The sequence below is a fragment of the Pygocentrus nattereri genome, chromosome 6, assembly GCF_015220715.1.
Source record: "Pygocentrus nattereri isolate fPygNat1 chromosome 6, fPygNat1.pri, whole genome shotgun sequence".
NCBI classification, from domain to species: domain Eukaryota; kingdom Metazoa; phylum Chordata; class Actinopteri; order Characiformes; family Serrasalmidae; genus Pygocentrus; species Pygocentrus nattereri.
In genome coordinates, this window is record NC_051216.1 from 46190715 (window position 1) to 46204298 (window position 13584).

Below are 13584 nucleotides of genomic sequence, written 5' to 3' on the forward strand. Positions count from 1 at the left end.
CACACAGCTTGCATATTGGTGCAATTCTGCAACTCTAGATGGACGAAAAAGATTCAAAACTCTTACTGAAACATAAGATGCAACTGTCCTGTAATGGACTGCAGATGTTCAGGCACTAAATAGTTCCTACATTTGCAAACATATAACATTAGAGAGAAGCTATTTTGCTTATCAAATACTCTCATTTGCTACTCAATATTTTTCCTGACTATCTCGAAAACTGTGGCTCATCCCCAGAGGACAATAAGTGGAGAAAAACAGAGAGATGCTGAGTCATATCATGTTCTTGAAGGAGAGAATGAAGTGTTGGGATTGTACTGCATGTGAAAGTGACAGAGTGAAGTGTTGTAGTGTTTGTTAGCAGAAGTTAAACTGCGATGTAGAGAATAGGGGGAGGCCTGTTTCTTTCAAAGCCATTTCAAGTGCAACACATAGCAACACAAAAATTATAGCAATAACTGACAAAAAGAACTAATTTTCCCAATTTTATAGTTGATCAGCCAAGACATGTTTGGTGTCTGAAGTTCAGCAGTGTTGGTAGGTTAATACAGTACATTGCCAATAATAAAAATATGTGGACACCCCTCTTAATTGAGTTCAGGTGTTTCAGCCATACTCATTGCTAATAGGTGTATATAATCAAGCACATAGCCTTGCAATCTCCATAGACAAACACTGGCAGTAGAATTGGAGGTTGGTGTTGATAATCATGATTTTAATAACTAGAAAATATCATGCCTGAGTTAAAGTAGAGATACTCCAGTAAAAGTAGAAGTTCCTCCCTTTAGACCTCCACTTGAGGTCTAAGTACTAAAGTATTTCCCTTCAAATGTACTTAAGTATAAAGTAAAAGTACTAAAAGAGTAATTCTGGCTCTGATGTCCTGCTATCATTTTTATAACCAGACTGGCTTCATGAACTCATTTCAGGTGAAAGTCCTCCAGCGTCTCTCTTGGTAAACCAGTCTTTTAATAGAACGTCATTAATTAGTGACGCTGACGTCTATTAAAATGATCAGAAGCACAAAACACTGAAGGTAAACAGTTTCCATCAGGGAGAACCGAGTGGCTCTGAAATCACTTTTTACACACAAGCAAAGTTTCAGTTTCAGATTTATTTACAACTTAGTTCCAAGTTTATGTTGAATAAAAACTGGCTTTAAACTCAGGATCACAGATGAGCTCCTTTACTATGTTGATCTGTAGGCGTCTGTTCATAAACATAAACCAGCCCAAACTCATTTACTATAAAATGAAATGGTGTTTGTAGAAATTCAGAAAAAAGCCGCGTCAGTCTCGACTGCATATGTGGACATATTTCTATATTGAGCTCTGTTTACACAAACTTAGGTTAGTTCATCATTTATGTTGAACAGACTCTCCCAAAGTTTTACGCTGCTGCGCTGACGTTGAACCGCGTGCTGCACTGGGTCGGTCTGACCAACAGGTCAAAACCAGCTCTAAACAAAGTGACCGCTGGGCCCTGATTGGTGCTCTGGCTTTGCGCTTCTTTCGTTTTGACATGTTACGTTTTTATACACACAGAAACCAAAAGGAACGACTTCACAAAATGTAGGAGGAAAAAGTCGGATATTAGACTCTGAAATGTAGTGGAGTGAAAGGAAAAAGTCGCCTGTCCTCCTGCCTTCTGCCCAATGAACGCTCCAGCAACCCCCCCCCCCCCCCCCCCCCCAGCACACCCCCACCCCCCAAAACCCAGGTATGTAAGTGATTTAGATGAGAAATTAATTCGTTCTGTAACATTATTTTCATTGTGAACATGAAAACAAGGTGAATGCTGTTTTCAATTTTCACCATCAAAGTCCAGTGAGAGCAACAGTGGCTGGAGATCCAACTCCTCTGTTCCTCTCTCATCCCGTTGCGTTACAGCTTGTTTCCAGGGGAACTGGAGCTTTCCACTTTGTTTATCCACATTTGTTTGCGAGCGCTGGACTTCTAAATGACTGATATTAGCATTATTGCTGCATCATCACTGTATTTTGCTTGTAAATGATGGTTCAGACATACTTTTGTAAAAAAAATAAATAGATAGTCACGACATTGAAGTAGCTGGAAATAACTTCATGAAGAGGCCATCGATGGAACCTTCCATTAAAAAGCTGCTTTTGAAGAAGAGACGAGTTAACAGCATCGAGTCAGTGCTGCTCTGGGCAGCGTAGTGTCTCGTACAGAGATAAACACAGCGGGCAGTTGGGTCTGTGGCCAAAGCACAGCTGTCCTGAGGTCGGCTGAGAACCAGGCACTGCTGAGGGTGTCCCGTCACTGTTTCCACATTAAATCCCATAAAAAAAACCTACGAGACTATCGAGTTCTGGATCCCCGTGTCCAGATCGTGCTTTTTGGGAACGGAGCTTCTGCTTGAGTCATTATTTCACCGCAGTGGCAGCAGTTTTACTGCTTGACTGTGAGTTTAAGCTGCTCTACACACCTCGAAAACAATGTGAAGACCTTTCTGTCTGTCTGTCTCGCTGTCCTTCCTTCTCTCCACCTCGCTCACTCGTGATGTGTGTTTGTGAGAGAGTGAAAGAGAGCATGTAAAGGTCGGGGTTGACACTGATTGTTGTGGATCATTCAGTGAAGTTTGAGATGGATAATGAGCAGAGAGAGAGAGAGAGAGAGAGAGAGAGAGAGAGAGGAGAGAGAGAGAGAGAGAGAGAGAGAGAGGAGAGAGAGAGAGAGAGAGAGAGGGAGAGAGAGAGAGAGAGAGAGAGAGGAGAGAGAGAGAGAGAGAGAGAGAGAGAGGAGAGAGAGAGAGAGAGAGAGAGAGAGAGAGAGAGAGAGAGAGAGAGAGAGAGAGAGAGAGAGAGAGAGAGAGAGAGAGACTGAGTCATAATGTTCGAGAGAGAGAGAGAGAGAGAGAGAGAGAGAGAGGAGAGAGAGAGAGAGAGAGAGAGAGAGAGAGACTGAGTCATAATGTTCGAGAGAGAGAGAGAGAGAGAGAGTGAAGTGTTGGGATTGTGCTGTGTGTGAAGGTGACAGAGTGAGTGTTTATAAGCAGGAGTGAAATTGGAGTTTAGGAGGTGAGGGAGGTCTAATGCAGTCAGGGTGAACGTCTTAGTGCATGCGTTACTATCTACACTCTAAAAAGGTGGTTCTTCAAGGGTTCTTTGGTAACCATGAACACTCAAATAACCATTTGCATCATGGAATCGTTCTTCAGATTGACAGAGAATGCGCTGTAGATGATTTTATATAGAAACGTTTTGGAAAACGGTTCTATATAGCACCGGAAGGGTTCTGCTATTGTTACAACGTCAAATTTCATTCTTAAAAACGATTGTGCTTCAAGGATTCTTTGGTGGAAAAAAATGGTTCTACGTAGATCCATGAACACTTTTTGCATGATTAAAGGGCTCTGTGCATTATGAAAGGGTTCTTTAAACTGATGCAGAATGTGCTGTAGATGGTTCTACATACAACCTTTTTGAAAATGGTTCTACATAGCACCGAAAGGGTTCTGCTACTGTTACAATATTAAGGTTCACTCTTAAAAAGGTGGTTCTTCAGGGTTTAGGAAAGACAGTTCCATATAGAACTATGAACACACAAAGAACCTTTTGCATGATTAAAAGGTTATTTGCATCATGAAAGGGTTCTTTAAACTAAGGGAAGTGTGTTGTAGATGGTTCTGTAGGGAACCTTTTTGAAAAGGGTTCCACTATTATTACAAGCCAAAGAATTCCTTTTTGATAGTGCATAGAACACTTTTTGCTAAGAGTGTTGTGACAATAGAAGAACACTTCTTGGTGCTATATAGAACCATTGTAAAAATTGTTGTGTCCATGACATAACAGTAGCAGAACCTCTTTCAGAAAGGTTCTATATTCTATATAGCACCAAAAAAGGGTTATTCTACTGTTACAAGCTTGACAACATAATAGCAGCACTACGCAAGGAACCATTTAAGCATGAAATGGTTCTACATAAAATGCACAGTTCGAAATAGAACCACTGCCTTTACTAAAAGAACCTTTCTTGAAGAACAATCTTTTTAAGTATATAATGAAGGGTTTCTTTTTAGACCTTTTGCATCATGCATAGGTTCTTTAAAATAGCTCTTTATGCTCACACAACTAATTTATTAAAATGGTTCTCTAAAGAACCGTCTATTGTAAGTTTTTTAGGGAACAAAAAGTGGCCACATGTTGCCGACCCCTGCCAAAGAAAAACAACTTTAGGTTCCCTACAGAACTTTTCAGAGGACACTTCTTTGGAGAACTCTTTTTGTAAATGAGATGTGTTTGTGCAGAACAATGTAAAAACCTCCACATAACATGTAGGAAGAACCCCTTAATTTACGTTAACCCTCCTGGGTCTGAGGACATTTTCTCATCTCTTCTGAAACTCTCTAAAGTCTCTTCATAGAACACGGTCCTCATAGGTTTCATATCTAAACGCTCCGTTATCTTCATCACTGCTTTCCACGCCCACTGCAGCAGCTTCAGCAGCTGTAAACTCTCTGACGCCGTTTTACACGAGTCTCCGATGTGGACTGAATGAAGAACGAAGGGTTTCCGGTGTGACGGTCAGTCCTTAGTGGTTACCTGAGTGTCCATTGGTCAGTTTCATACAGAATTTAGACGGACACACGAATCCACCAGTTCAGCACAGTGAGAGGCAGATGACGTGCATCTCAGCCCCTCTTCACAGGCTCATAACTCCAGGTGTGAGTCTCATAGGATCTTGTAATAAGATGGAAAGGGCGGCTCTACAGAGTCAGGAAGGGTTTGAACTGGATTCCTGAGCTGGATCATCACAAAGATACACAAACAGATATAGAAACATCAAATTTGATACAGGGACTTCATGGACCCCAGAAGGTTAAACCTTACATCAAATCTCTTTTACAAACATAGTTCTTTAGGGCAGAGGTTCTAAAACTGGTCCTCAGGGATCCCCAGATGGTCCAGATTTTGCTTTCAACTTAACTTTCAACACAACACAAGATATTGAAGAATGAGGCCCAATCTTATCAGTATAGCTGTCCATGTTACTTGATAAGTGCACTCCTCCAGGCAGGGCTCAAAGCACTGTGGCACAGTGCTTCCATGCTTAGCGAGGGTGGACAGGAGGATCTTGTGTTTGACTGTGTTGAAGGCTGTGGAGAGTAGCGAGGGCAGGCTCTGTAGGGTGCGCCAGTTTGAAGCAAGACTAGTTGGCATCCTGCAGGCAGGTTGGGCTGTTAAAAAAAAAAAAACGTTCAGGGATTTTTTGAGCGGAAATCTGTGAGCTCATTATCTGTCCATTCCAGTCATATTCATATTTGGTTACTTGGGCATCATGCTCATTCCATATTTCATACAGATGCCCATGTATCCCCCACACTGCCTACCCTTGTTTACCCTTGTTTACTTGGCTGGCCATGCAATGCTTTTTAGACGTTTTAGTTTGAGAGTGCATGTCCAAAGCTGAAACACAATGAATTGGGGGCATGTTTCCTGTTTCTGAAGTGCCACTAGTGCTTGAGTCATCTTCCTTTTTGTACTGTTTCTTTCTCAACCTCTTATTTTCTTCTCGCCTTCCATCGTTGTCTGTAAAAAAAAAAGACTTCATCATGATACCCTTTATAAAGCCTGGTCAGAGTCATCTCTCTTTTTCTCTTGCACACACACACACACACACACACACACACACACTCTTGCACAAAATGCATGAGGTGAGTCATCACACGTCTCTCTCCACAGAGATAAACCCCTCTTTTTTCTCTCGCCATCACTCAGAGGGGGAAAAGGAAAACAGGAGGAAAAACAGCCCCCTTACAGATGAGCGCCAGGAGAGAACAGCCAAAACAGATTTAATAATCTGGCGTGATAGCAGCACAGAGGCGGAAAAACCGGCACAGTTTTTGGTAAATACGTCGTGTCTCATTGGCCAGGTTTATTATTCCCGTTTTGCTGGACAGTCTCCTCTCATCCCTGCCTGTAATTAACACATTTAAGTCTATTCAGTAACAGGATTCAGCATATTTATATGCAGAAAGGATGTGCAGAAAACTACACGCACTTTTGCAAAAAAAGTCACAAAAACAACTATTAGAGCCACAATCAGGGGTTTCAGATCAATCAGGGGTTTCAGATAAACAACGTCTAGCCCTGTATTCACACCGGCAGCGACACGATGCAACAAAGCAGCCTGAGGTAGTTCGTTTCCAATTAGAGCTTGAGATTTCCGGCAACAGGAGGCGTGGCAAGGCAAAGTGGGCGGAGTCAGTGATGTGGTGAAGTTTAACTTTAAGTAAATAAGAAGCGAAGCAATGTGGCGATAACCAGTAGGAATTCAGCACAGAGCACCGTTTTTGGTTCCTAGATCATTGTTCCTACTATGGGCGGAATGACGGCAGCAGTGCTTTCGCTGCGAACACACAGTAAAAACAAAGACCAAATGGCTTTTTTAGTTCATCCCCCCCCAAACTGACTGCACAGACACAAGCATTGAATAAAAATAAGCGCACAAGCGATTTCTCTCCAGGATTTTTCATTTTAGCGGGAGCACATCTGATTCGTGCTTGGCGTCAGTGAAACCATGGCAACTAACAGTCCTCTGGAGTTCAGAAACATCCACAGACGATGAGCGATCGGCGATCTGGGCGACAAGTGGCGAAAAGTCCCTGAACATAGGGTAATACAAATTTGGGACTGAAGCCGTGGTTCTCAGGCCAAAATTTCCAGTAGGCACTACCTGGGCCTCAAAGAGCTTTCTATCACTGATATTGTTTTTAATAGTCTATAATCTGTCCATTTTATCAAACATCACATATTGAATATTTGTAGTGGTCATCCATGCTCACTATAATCATCGTCCATTTTTGGCACTAATGCTGTTATGATGGCACTGTTTCCCTGACTGTTTGCTACCGTCAGTGCCCACTGCTGTGGAATGGCATGGAATGGTATTTTCAATGCCAGTACATGGACGCAGCATTACTGTGAGAAAGTTTGGAGGGGTTTACTGCTCAACATGGCCATGAATCAGATGCTATGACAGAAAAAGGAGATTTGACTGACATGCGATCTGACCAACCACAAACTGTTGTTCCCACATGATGTGTAGTTGCTGGGGTTTGTCAAAACTACACCAGAAAAGATCCACACGCTATGATCCTCATGTGGTATGTTCATTGGAAAGCATGCATGTCTAATATATTAGCTACTAAAACATAAACTCTTGAATAACCACTACCATGTCAGTGTCGCTGCTGTGCTGAGAACAGTCCAGCCTCCAAATAATATCTGGTCCACAGCAGTCCTGTGATGAGAAACTGACCAACAATGACTGGGGCAGAGAGAACTGTGCAGCAACAGATGGACTACAGATTGTAAGTGTACACTCTATATCAGGTGGAGCTCATAAAGCGACCTGTGTGGAAGTAAAAGGTAGATGTTTCTAATAAAGTGGCCAGTGAATGGAAGCACAAGGTAGGTATTTCTAATAAAGTGGCCAGTGAGTGGAAGTACAGGGTAGGTGTTTCTAATAAAGTGGCCAGTGAGTGGAAGCACAAGGTAGGTGTTTCTAATAAAGTGGCCAGTGAGTGGAAGCACAAGCTAGGTGTTTCTAATAAAGTGGCCAGTGAGTGGAAGCACAAGGTAGGTATTTCTAATAAAGTGGCCAGTGAGTGGAAGTACAGGGTAGGTGTTTCTAATAAAGTGGCCAGTGAGTGGAAGCACAAGGTAGGTGTTTCTAATAAAGTGGCCAGTGAGTGGAAGTACAAGGTGGGTGTTTCTAATAAAGTGGCCAGTGAGTGGAAGCACAAGGTAGGTGTTTCTAATAAAGTGGCCAGTGAGTGGAAGCACAAGGTAGGTGTTTCTAATAAAGTGGCCAGTGAGTGGAAGCACAAGGTAGGTGTTTCTAATAAAGCGGCCAGTGAGTGGAAGCACAAGGTAAGTGTTTCTAATAAAGTGGCCAGTGAGTGGAAGCACAGGCTAGGTGTTTCTAATAAAGCGGCCAGTGAGTGGAAGCACAAGGTAGGTGTTTCTAATAAAGTGGCCAGTGAGTGGAAGTACAGGCTAGGTGTTTCTAATAAAGTGTGTTTTGCAGTGTATTTTATCTGTTAGTGTGTATTCGGGGTTTTCTTTGCACACGAGGGCCATTTGCTTGGATGTTCTGTGAAATCATTTTAACTGCAGTGTGTGGTTTCCTGCTTATTTCAGCAATCTGGGAACGCGCTCGCTGCTTCCTCGTCGACTTTGATGGATCTGAGGTAAAAACTCATCCAACATGTCGGCGCAATCTGTATTTTTCTGACAACATGAATCCATTTCAGACGCAGGAGAGCAAAATAAGGACTGAAGACTTCCGTGAAGAGGGAGGAAATAAAAGCAGCAGCGACTTTGATCCTTGCTATTCGTCTCATGCGTTTGTGAAAGTATGCAAATTCAAATATCAAATCCATATTTCATGTTTCTCTTCTGAGGACGCAGGAGAAAAGGCTCTGGGAGAAAAAAGACTTTCTCCAAGTTTACGCGATAGGCTGTGTGTGTGTTTTGCTGAGCACTTCTCCGCCGTTCACGTCTTCGCTCGTTAGCATCCGGAGATACGACAAAAGCACAGCTGCCCACTGCGTCGGCCTCCGACTCTTTCAGCAGTGCTTCCTATTTTTACCACTTAAAATTCAAAGAGTGGCGGAGCTACGAGAGTCAGTGAGTCACTATAATCGTTATCCTGTAATAAGGTCATTTCCAAAACCAACAACAGAGGACGTTTACCTTCTGTAGATGTAGTTCCTCCTGTTTTATCACTCATTTAGTCGCGCATTTAGCACAGGGCACGTTTTATGTTTTCACACTGCAAAGTAATGAAATCTTGACAAGCCAGAAAATCATGGAAGTCAACAATAAATCTAAGGTTGACTGATGAGATTCGTCTGCATAGTGATATTCAACTTTATTATATCCATCCATCCATCGTCTAAGCCGCTTCCCCCTCAGGGTCGCGGGGGGGGGGGGTAGGCAGGATACACCCTGGACAGGTCGCCAGTCCGTCACAGGGCAGACAGACACAGACAGTCACTCACACCCAGGGGCAATTCAGCATGTCCAATTGGCCTGACTGCATGTCTTTAGACTGTGGGAGGAAACCGGAGAACCCGGAGGAACCCCACGCAGACACGGGGAGAACATGCAGACTCCACACAGAGAGGACCCCAGTCACCCGGCCGGGGAATCGGGGAAACTTTATTATATTATATGGTCAAATAGCTTTGTTGATTGTCTAAGTGAACGCATTCTCTATGTGGAGAACGGAGGTGGGAACAAGTCAGTGCATTGCAAGTATCAAGTAAGTCTCAACTCATTGAAGCCGAGTCCCAAGTCAATAGTCCTAATCTTCGAGTCGTAAACAAGCCAGTCTGCCTTCTTCGGCTAATTTAAGGCCATAACACTGAATAGTGGTGTCAGTACTGTAGCCTTTTAATGACAGCGTGTTGGCAGCGTATGGCTTTATTTTATTTATTATTTATTATTTATTTATATGTTTTATTATTTATTTTATTTATTTCTTATCCTTCCAACTAAAATACAAAATCCATGGTACACAGATAACCGTGACGGGCCTACTAGTAAACACAATCAGTCGTGCTCTACATATGAAAAGTTATTATTAAATATTGAAAGTTAATATAAAAAAGCTTAATATTTTTTGGAACATTGGGCAAAATAAAAACCAGCTCAGCACTAAAACCAGCTCAGCACACTAAAAACAACTGCTAGTTTGCACTGAATTTAGATGACAACTGTTGTCACCTAAATTCAGTGCAAACTCGCGGTCAGATAGTGTCAAGACTCGAGACCTTCTCGAAACTTGAAACACCTCCGTTCTCCACATAGAGAATGTGCTCCTCTTAGAACATCAACAAGGCACTTTGACTATATAATACAGTAAAGTTGAATATCACTATGCAGACGAATCTGGTCAGTCCACCTTAGATTTACTCTTGACTTCCATCACCAAAACGACTGAGCTGAACACAGTTCAAAGAAAAGGCAGCAGAATGACGGTGGCTGTACGGCTGTATGACTGTATGACTGTACGGCTGTACGGCTGTACGACTGTACGGCTGTACGACTGTACGGCTGTATGACTGTACGGCTGTACGGCTGTATGATTGTATGGCTGTATGACTGTATGACTGTATGACTGTATGGCTGTATGACTGTGTGACTGTATGACTGTATGGCTGTATGACTGTGTGACTTTATGGCTGTACGACTGTATGGCTGTAAGACTATGTGACTATATGGCTGTATGACTGTACGGCTGCATGACTGTATGGCTGTACGGCTGTATGATTGTATGACTGTATGACTGTATGACTGTATGGCTGTACGACTGTATGATTGTATGGCTGTATGACTGTGTGACTGTATGACTGTATGGCTGTATGACTGTGTGACTGTATGACTGTATGGCTGTATGACTGTGTGACTTTATGGCTGTACGACTGTATGGCTGTAAGACTATGTGACTGTATGGCTGTATGACTGTACGGCTGCATGACTGTATGGCTGTACGGCTGTATGATTGTATGGCTGTATGGCTGTACGACTGTACGACTGTATGATTGTATGGCTGTATGGCTGTATGGCTGTACGACTGTGTGACTGTATGGCTGTATGGCTGTACAACTGTGTGACTGTATGGCTGTATGACTGTATGACTGTATGACTGTATGAAGACTTTTCGCAAGCTTCATATTTCAGTTTTTTCCATTCCACCTTAATTGGTGCAGCAGTTCTGTTCCGCCGCCTAACTGCTGCACCATTTAAGGTGGAACAGCAAATTCCACAAAGCTGGCGAATGGTAAGTGAACTTCAGCCGTGTGGTGAGTGCTGTGCTTGTTTTCCCTGCAGAAGCTGTTAAAATCAGCCAAACAGAGACGCTGTGTTTCATTTGTTTTGCTACCATGAGGAAATTGGTCAGTTCGCCTGGTGAGTGTCTCCAGTACGAGCGGCGTTTAAGTGTCGAGTGAGGGCGCATTGATGCCGCTGACGCTCCGCTTGTTTCCAGCTAATGGAGGCGAGCCTGAGCCCTAACGCTCCTCTGAAATAAACCGAGCACGACCAAAGCGACAGACATCTAATATCAGATTTACGGCAGGAAACGAATCCGTTCACATGAAAAGGAAGCGGCGGTGCAGAGTCACGGCCTGTAGGCCGACTCTCCATGTTTCTCCCACCATGAACCTCAAGTCTTTCCAAGCCATGAGGCTCAAGTCCGAGTCACTGGTGTCATATAACTCGAGTCCACACCTCCAAGGGAGAAAGTTTAAATATTGCATTTTTTCTCTCACTTTTAATGTGCAATTTCTAGTTATTTGAGGTCGACATGTTGAGAAAAAATAAAAATATAAAAATGTACCATGACTTTTAAACAGTAAACAGTAGCTGTGTATTAAATATGCAGATGTGTGTTCTCAGTAGGGCTGATTTAACTTTTGTTCACTTCAAAAATCAACAAAGTATGCAATTGGACCAGGGTTTTATTTTATTCTATTTTATTAAATTTTTTCATATGACTACCTAACATACAGAGCACGGAATATTACTGAAGTAGTAAAACAAAACGTAAAAAGTATTCAGACCTTAAATATTTACATGTATTATTTTATGATTTATCTAAACCCAAGGCATTAATTGATAAATTAAATATATACAAAATCATCATTTATAGGGTGCTTTCTAGTTGGAGGTGTCCGTCCTAAACTCTAACCCCTAAATTTACACTTGTGAAAATAATACCTACATTTCTGGGGCTTTTATCGCTGTTTTTAAAGATCTTTTTGACTTCTTTTAAAGCGAAGTTGAAAGATTTAGATTGATCAGGGAGTGAGGCTGCATCCCTGTACTTCATGGCCAGATCCCATTGTTCAGAAGTAAATGTGTCAAAGTCTGAAAATCAGTGTGAAACATTAAGAACTGTCACTACCAAAACACTTTTTTTTTGCAAATACTTTTTGCAAAAAAATATGATTTTATTTGTGCACAACCGTTAAGCTGGGTTTGATTGTCACATCATGGCTGCGTTTTTTAGTTCAAAATTAGCTAAAAACTACCAAAACATCCATCCATCCATTTTCTAAGCCGCTTCTCCGTCACTCCGTTCTCAGTCACTACTAAAACATTTCATAAAGATTTGATAGTGTTTTGATTGTTTTGGACGTGATAAAATGGATGGTTTACTTTAATACAATAAGCATGCCGGAAGAAAACCTTGTATCTCCATTTTTGACATTTTTCAGTTTTTGACATAATTTGAAAACACTTGTGGCCCTTTACAATGTGTGTAAATTTCATGATGTATGGACTAAAAGAAACGGCCCAAAATGACTTGGAAAAATCTCTGGTTCAATTGACTTACATTAAATGTAAAGTAGGTTTTTTCCTTCTCCTGTAAAGTTGGCATTCTGGAGATACAAGATTTTCTTACAACAACGGTGATAACTAAAGTACAAGGCCTATCAAAGTAAAATGATTTTAGTCTAAAGCCAAAATCAGTTAAAAGTCCAAAGTGTGTTTTGAATTCAGTAGAAGTATCCATTATATGATATCATTGGCTGGAACATGCAGCCACTGTTGCTCTCACTGGATGTCAGCTAAGATAACCTATGAGCTACATGGGCCAGTGAAGATCTTTCTCAATTATTTGAGAAATTAAGAGAAAAGTGTCATAACTCAGTCTTTGGTGATATAATAATTTAATTAACAATTCAAGCATTAGATCTACAGCATGCTCATTAGCATAAAAGTGGAAGGTACATCTGTAACGATACTTTAGCAATTATTGATGCCTGATTTCGACTCATTCTCCCACAGGTGTGTGTACAGGTGGTAATGAGATGAGCATGACTAACATGGTTTCTTTTTTGGGGAAACAATGAGTAGCTGCTAATGACCCATTAACATCTGCCAGCAGCACCTGCAAAGCCTTGAGTCTGTTTTACTCAAACATGCACAAACTGATTCATTTAGAAACAAGCACAATAGGAAAGAGAATGAGAGTCTGATTAGCTACTATATTAATATCAAAACAATTCATTTCTTCTTCACCAAATTCATGCACATCAACCCATAAGTTCTACACATTTTATGAGCTGTACAGAGAAAAGTCTCCTTGTTTCTGCTGATTCAGCTCAAACCAAACAAAAAAGCCTTAAGAACCCATTAGACTGTATATGTAATACACATAATATGTAAAACCAACTTTTGTAAACTAGCCCTAGGTTTGCACCCAAATCCTCACATACTGTAAAAAGTGGTTCGTCAGATCTACTTAAAAAATAATTGTGATAACAAGTAAATTAACTATTTTATTCAACCTAAATAAATCCTTTGAATGAACGATTCTTTCAGTCATTTTTTGAGCTGAAAAAAAAAAGTTAAATTGCTTGTTACTACATGAAGTTTTTTTTTTTTTGATTAAATCTGATGAGCCACTTTTTAAAGTGCGTAATTGTTATCAGAATTCAAGAGCCTTGAAGAGCCAAAATTGCATCATAGCCGAAACTGATATGCATCTTTTAAAGAAAGTCTTTGAGGAAGCAGTCATGTTTTGAATAGCTATCTGGGGGACA